This window comes from Schistocerca piceifrons, unplaced genomic scaffold, assembly GCF_021461385.2.
Source record: "Schistocerca piceifrons isolate TAMUIC-IGC-003096 unplaced genomic scaffold, iqSchPice1.1 HiC_scaffold_1408, whole genome shotgun sequence".
Classification (NCBI taxonomy): domain Eukaryota; kingdom Metazoa; phylum Arthropoda; class Insecta; order Orthoptera; family Acrididae; genus Schistocerca; species Schistocerca piceifrons.
In genome coordinates, this window is record NW_025727245.1 from 60001 (window position 1) to 67500 (window position 7500).

Consider the following 7500-nt stretch of genomic DNA (forward strand, 5'->3'; position numbering starts at 1 on the left):
GGGGAAACCCTGATGGAGGTCCGTAGCGATTCTGACGTGCAAATCGATCGTCGGAGCTGGGTATAGGGGCGAAAGACTAATCGAACCATCTAGTAGCTGGTTCCCTCCGAAGTTTCCCTCAGGATAGCTGGTGCTCGTACGAGTCTCATCCGGTAAAGCGAATGATTAGAGGCCTTGGGGCCGAAACGACCTCAACCTATTCTCAAACTTTAAATGGGTGAGATCTCCGGCTTGCTTGATATGCTGAAGCCGCGAGCAAACGACTCGGATCGGAGTGCCAAGTGGGCCACTTTTGGTAAGCAGAACTGGCGCTGTGGGATGAACCAAACGCCGAGTTAAGGCGCCCGAATCGACGCTCATGGGAAACCATGAAAGGCGTTGGTTGCTTAAGACAGCAGGACGGTGGCCATGGAAGTCGGAATCCGCTAAGGAGTGTGTAACAACTCACCTGCCGAAGCAACTAGCCCTGAAAATGGATGGCGCTGAAGCGTCGTGCCTATACTCGGCCGTCAGTCTGGCAGTCATGGCCGGTCCTTGCGGCCGGCCGCGAAGCCCTGACGAGTAGGAGGGTCGCGGCGGTGGGCGCAGAAGGGTCTGGGCGTGAGCCTGCCTGGAGCCGCCGTCGGTGCAGATCTTGGTGGTAGTAGCAAATACTCCAGCGAGGCCCTGGAGGGCTGACGCGGAGAAGGGTTTCGTGTGAACAGCCGTTGCACACGAGTCAGTCGATCCTAAGCCCTAGGAGAAATCCGATGTTGATGGGGGCCGTCATAGCATGATGCGCTTTGTGCTGGCCCCCGTTGGGCGAAAGGGAATCCGGTTCCTATTCCGGAACCCGGCAGCGGAACCGATACAAGTCGGGCCCCTCTTTTAGAGATGCTCGTCGGGGTAACCCAAAAGGACCCGGAGACGCCGTCGGGAGATCGGGGAAGAGTTTTCTTTTCTGCATGAGCGTTCGAGTTCCCTGGAATCCTCTAGCAGGGAGATAGGGTTTGGAACGCGAAGAGCACCGCAGTTGCGGCGGTGTCCCGATCTTCCCCTCGGACCTTGAAAATCCGGGAGAGGGCCACGTGGAGGTGTCGCGCCGGTTCGTACCCATATCCGCAGCAGGTCTCCAAGGTGAAGAGCCTCTAGTCGATAGAATAATGTAGGTAAGGGAAGTCGGCAAATTGGATCCGTAACTTCGGGATAAGGATTGGCTCTGAGGATCGGGGCGTGTCGGGCTTGGTCGGGAAGTGGGTCAGCGCTAACGTGCCGGGCCTGGGCGAGGTGAGTGCCGTAGGGGTGCCGGTAAGTGCGGGCGTTTAGCGCGGGCGTGGTCTGCTCTCGCCGTTGGTCGGCCTCGTGCTGGCCGGCGGTGCAGGATGCGCGCGCCTGCGCGGCGTTCGCGCCCCGGTGCTTCAACCTGCGTGCAGGATCCGAGCTCGGTCCCGTGCCTTGGCCTCCCACGGATCTTCCTTGCTGCGAGGCCGCGTCCGCCTTAGCGTGCTCCTCCGGGGGCGCGCGGGTGCGCGGATTCTCTTCGGCCGCCATTCAACGATCAACTCAGAACTGGCACGGACTGGGGGAATCCGACTGTCTAATTAAAACAAAGCATTGCGATGGCCCTAGCGGGTGTTGACGCAATGTGATTTCTGCCCAGTGCTCTGAATGTCAACGTGAAGAAATTCAAGCAAGCGCGGGTAAACGGCGGGAGTAACTATGACTCTTGCCGGGCGGCAAGCTGCCCACAAGCAGCTTGTCCGCCAATTCATGGAGGCGCTTGAGATCGGTCGGGGGGAAGAGCCGGCGTCCCGCCGGGGAGCAGCGAGCCCGCTGCCTGACGCGGGTGAGGCCGCTGCGCCGCCCGTCGACGCAGCCGAGGACTTCGCGGCCGACACCACCGGGCCGCCGCCGGAGGGGCCGACTGACGCCGCCATCTGGGAGCATCTGGCGGGGCTACCCGCTTCCGCCCAGCGTTTCTCTGCCCTGGATCGTGTCATAGGTCTGGGGCGGGGCACGCCGCCCGATGTCATCCTGGGCATGCTCCCGGATGCCCTTGCGTCGGTCGGGTCCAGAGGGGAGAGATCGATCACCAGGACACAGCGGCCGCGCCAACCATCGAAGCGGCCGCCTGCCGCGCCGCCGACGCAGAAGCGCAAGCGGCGCCGCTGGGAGTACGCGAGAACGCAGGATGCCTTCCGACGGTCGCGTGCACGTTGCGTGCGCGGCCTCTTGGATGGCACCCTGCTCCAGCCGCCACCTGCCATCCCTGGTCTGCTGGACTTCTGGGCGGACCTCTTCACCAAGAAGCCCATCTCCACCGCGGGCTTCATTCGTGACCGCCTCCTCCCGCACTCAGAGCCTGTCGCTCTTGAGTGCATATGGGGGCCGGTCACACATGAGGAGGTCGCCGCCGCGTTGCCGCCCAGGGGATCAGCAGCCGGGCCGGACGGCCTTACCCCAGCGGAGTTGCGGCGCCTGCCGCACGAAGTCCTGGTGAAAGTGATGAATCTCTTCCTTCTGGCCCGCGCCCTTCCGGAACGCCTGCTTCGCGCGCGGACGTCCCTTCTCCCGAAAACGGCTGCACCAACATCCCCCGCTGACTTTCGCCCCATTACGGTCTGCTCGGTGTTGGCGCGGACCTTTCACAAGGTTCTCGCGTCACGCCTGATGCGCGCATGTGCTGTGGACGAACGTCAGCGGGCATTCATCCCTCGGGATGGGATGTTGGAAAATACCTTCATCTTGGACACTGCTCTCACCGACGCAGTTCGCTCCTGCCGCTCTGTCTTTGTGGCGTCGATCGACGTATCTAAGGCATTCGATTCGGTAGATCATGCTGCCCTTCGCCCCGTGCTGAAGGCGCATGGCCTGCCGGATTGCTTTGTCGAGTATGTCGAGCGGTGCTACGAGGGCAGCACGACAGTGATAGCGGACGGCGCCGGCGTGGGCGTGTCTGTGCAGCCAGCACGGGGCGTTCGCCAGGGCGATCCCCTCTCCCCCCTCCTGTTCAACTTTGCGGTGGACTACGTTTTAGGCCAACTGCCCTCCCACATCGGAGCTCGGATCCTCGGTCGCAGAGTCAACGCTGCGGCCTTTGCAGATGACGTCTTGCTGTTTGCAGCGACCCCGAGGGGCTTGCAGTCCCTCATCGACGCAGCTACCGCAGCCCTCGCCCACCTGGGGCTGCAGATCAACGCCCGGAAGTGTTTCACCCTCGCCTTAGTCGCGTCAGGGCGCGAGAAGAAGGTGAAGGTGGACAGCAATGTCACCTTCACAGCAGGCAATACCACCATGCCTGCCCTGCGTGTGGGTGAAACCTTCCGGTACCTGGGGCTGCAATTTTCCACGGCGGGTCGCTGTGTCTTCAATCCACGTAGCCACCTGGTGGAGCAGCTTGACGTCATCTCCCGAGCTCCGCTGAAGCCGCAACAGCGCCTCCACGCTCTCACCAACGTACTTCTCCCTGGCCTGTACCACGGGCTGGCCCTCAGCCGCACCCGGGTGGGTGCATTGAAGTCGGCCGACGTTACCATCCGGGCCGCCGTCAGGAGATGGTTCCGCCTTCCGGCGGACACCCCCCTGGGATACTTCCACGCTCCTGTTGCCCAGGGGGGCCTCGGCATTCCATCTTGCCGATGGATGGGTCCGACCCTCCGTCGGTCCCGTCTCCTGGCGCTGAAGAAGATAGGGCCAGCCTGCGACGGTGCAGGCATGGATGAGGTGCAGCGTGAGATCGAGGTGCTGGAGCGCCACCTAATGTGGGAGGGCCACCTCCTCAAATCGTCAACGCAGGTTGGGGAAATGTGGGCGGCGCGCCTACACATCGCCATTGACGGTGCGGCACTGTCATCTTCTGCCGCCGTCAGTGGCCAACATCAGTGGGTCGCCGACACCAGTCGCCTGCTATCTGGGCGTGAATACATCGACGCCCTCCGCGCCCGCATCAACGCCTTCCCTACGAAGGCACGGCGCAGTCGCGGGCGGGAGGCGGACACCAGATGCCGCGCGGGGTGCCAGGCCGTGGAGACCGCCAACCACGTACTTCAGGCTTGCTTTAGGACGCACGGGTCCCGGGTCAAGCGCCATGACGCTGTAGTGCGTTATGTCGCCCGTGGACTCGCGCAGAGGGGCTTCAATGTCTCTGTGGAGCCCCACCTCCGAACACCTGAGGGCATCCGCAAGCCTGACGTGGTGGCGGTCAAAGACGGCATCGCCCGCGTGGTCGACGCCCAGATAGTCGGAGACCACCTCCGGCTCGACTGGTGTCACTCCCAGAAGGCGGCCTACTACGACACGCCGTCCATCCGGCGTGCCATCTCCAACCTGCACCGTGACGTTGAGGAGGTGATTGTGTCCACCGCGACGTTGAACTGGAGGGGTGTATGGTCTCCAGCGTCGGCGAGGGATCTCGCCGCCTTAGGCTTCCGACCCCGAGAACTGGCGGTGCTGAGCACAAGAACACTACAGAGCTGCTGCAAAAGTTACAAGATTTTCGAGCGTATGACGGCTCCTAGCCCGAAGCAGCGTGTCGGCGTCGGCTAGGCTGCTGGTTATTTTTCTTCGCCTTGACTCCTGGGGCCTATCCACAGGAGGAATAAACCGTCTTTGTTCTTCCTTCTTTATGTCTTTATTTTTGTGTGTTTTTTGTTGTTGTTCTTCCGCACTGATATATATGTATATGTGTATGTTAGTTTTATACTTGTATTTTGTGGTACCGCCCTGTAAGTCCCCACCTCGGTGGCGGACATGGCGTCAAACACCTGCCACGTACTATATATGTATATATTTTGTGTTATTCAAATTATTTTGAATAAAGACGGCTGTTGATAGCCAAATGCCTCGTCATCTAATTAGTGACGCGCATGAATGGATTAACGAGATTCCCGCTGTCCCTATCTACTTTTTCACTCTCTAAATGTCAAATATGGCTGAAAACATAGAGAGTGACGATGTGCCTCGATGCGAGATCGAAGAGAGCTTGTCTGTCGCTGAGCGACATGCAAAATTTTTGAAGTTACTCGATTCGAGTATTAAGAATGGAAAGATCGGCAATTATGCCATAAATAATATTAGAGACTTTGTGTCGGGTTGGGCGATAGCTCATTCCCAACTAGAGGGAAGGGTTATGGAACTAGAGCGCGAGAATGAACGTCTGAGAAGCCAGCCAGTCAGTGCGAAAACTTATGCCGCAGTCGCAGCTGCCCCTGTGGGCAAAGCGCCGACGGCAAAAGAAACTATCCAGAAAAATATTCAAAAAATGGTACCTACTGTGTTTATAAAGCCTAAATCTGGTGAGGACATACGGGCGGTGAAATCCGTTTTTGAGAAATGCGTGAATCCGAAGCGAGACAAAATTAAAATTAATAGTGTCAGAACGGCTAAAAATGTCTTGATAGTCGAAACTGCAACTCAAGAGGACAGTAATAAGATACTTTCCAATTCCCAGTTAACGGAGAAAGTTAAATGTGAACCTCCGCGGAAACGTCGACCATTGATGTGTATGTACGATGTACCAACTCATCTAAGTGCGGATGATCTGTTGGACGCGATATACAGTCAGAATTTTGATGTATCAATGACTCGAGTTGAGTTTGATGAACAATTTAAGTTGAAGTTTAAAGTTGGTCCTCGGGAAAAACTGACAGTTCACCATGTGGTGGAGGTTTCTCCCGAGTTGTGGAAACTGTTAACAAGAATAGGTAGACTATATGTGGGATATTCAGCTCTTAATGTTAAAGATTACTTAGCAGTATCCAGATGTACTAAATGTTATGATCTGAATCATACTAACAAGTTCTGTACTGTAACTGAAGTTATCTGTGCCCATTGTGGGCAGACTGGGCATGACAAAAGAGATTGTAGAAGCAAGGATCGCCCATCCATATGTATACCCTGCAGTAAGAGAGGGCGTAAGTGTGGGGGAGTCAAAGACTGCCCCACTTACAAAATGTTTCTGGATAGAATAATACAGAGAACCGATTATGGCGACCATTAAGACTGTTAAAAGAAAATCTCCGAGTAAAATCAAACGAGATGCAGAGAGGGGTAAATTAATATCTAAAGCTCTTTCCACAGGTTCGTTGGCTGATCCAGAGTGCTTCTCCGGGTCAGCTGGCCGTTTGACCGTGGAAGTTGGAGTTCAGACGGTAGATGATTTGGAGGCGGGTGTCAACCGCCTTTCGATTCAGCCGTCGACCTCTGCGGAAATGGAATCAACGATGGGTCCAAAGGAGGATGAAGATGCATCACGTGTTACTGCCCTGGTAACAGGAGGTGGTGGCAGTTGTGATGGAGATGGAACTGTAAATAGTGTAGATGCAAGTAGTGTAGTGCAAATTTGTAACAATGGTGACGGAAGTGTAATTGTAAATAGTGTAAATACAAGTAGTGTAGTGGAAGTAGACAGACATGAAAAATCTGGTGAAGGGATCAGTTATAGACAAGTTGATCCAAAAAATATATACAAAGATTTGGAGGAGTTGGTTCGGCTGTCAAGGCTGGAGGAGCCTTCATTACTTACTACGGCACTGAGGCAGCTGGTCAGGAAGGGACACCCTAATGGCGAAGACATTACTTATCCGGCTCTGGAGGATGTAGATTGCATTCAGTTGTCCGCCGCTAACATTCCGCCTGAGTTGGAGCAATTACAGGAATTAGTCATTAAAGTTTTTGATAGGCGCGGTCGCAAATTTGATCTTGATAAGATCTTTAAGGACATGGTCAAAACGTATGGGCGTAACGTCATTGATCTCTCGAAGCCTTGGCCCGCCAGTCGTTTGCACGTCTACTATCCCCCTGGGTAATGGGGAGATTTAGGATGTTGCAAATCAACGCTATGCGTAGCCACATGGTTACGCAGGAATTGCGTAAAGTGGCGGAAGAAGAACAACTGGACATTATTATGATACAGGAACCAGCCTCCTGCGCTGGTCGAATCCCTGGTTTTCCGGCGGCCGCGCAAGTGGCATTCTCTGGTGAGAACCCCATGTGTGCGGTTGTGGTCTTAAACAAGCTCATCAGATTAACTGTTCTAAATCAGTTTTGTAATGAACATATAACTGTGGTCCAAACAAACATGTTAACACATATATTATACATTGTAAATGTATATTGTCAATTTCGACAGGACATTGTTACTTTTTTGGACCAGTTAAGATGGATACTTAGGACCTTAGCAGGTCAGTCAGTAATAATTTGTATGGATGCAAATGCCAAGTCCCCGATGTGGCACAGCCTGGAGCGGGACGATCGGGGCTCGGAGTTGGAGGACCTAATAATGGAAGCGAATTTGATTGTCTTAAATGAACCTGGGCACCCGCCTACCTTCTCTGGAAGGGCTGGCGCGGTCTCAAACATTGATGTAACACTAGCGACTCTGAGTGCTGCGCCTCATGTGCTCCAGTGGTGTGTTTCTGAGAACGTCACGATCAGTGACCACAATTGTATATTTTTCAACTATGAGACAGAGGTTACAGAAGATCTTGGGGACTTGGTTGAGAGATACAATTACGCTAAAAC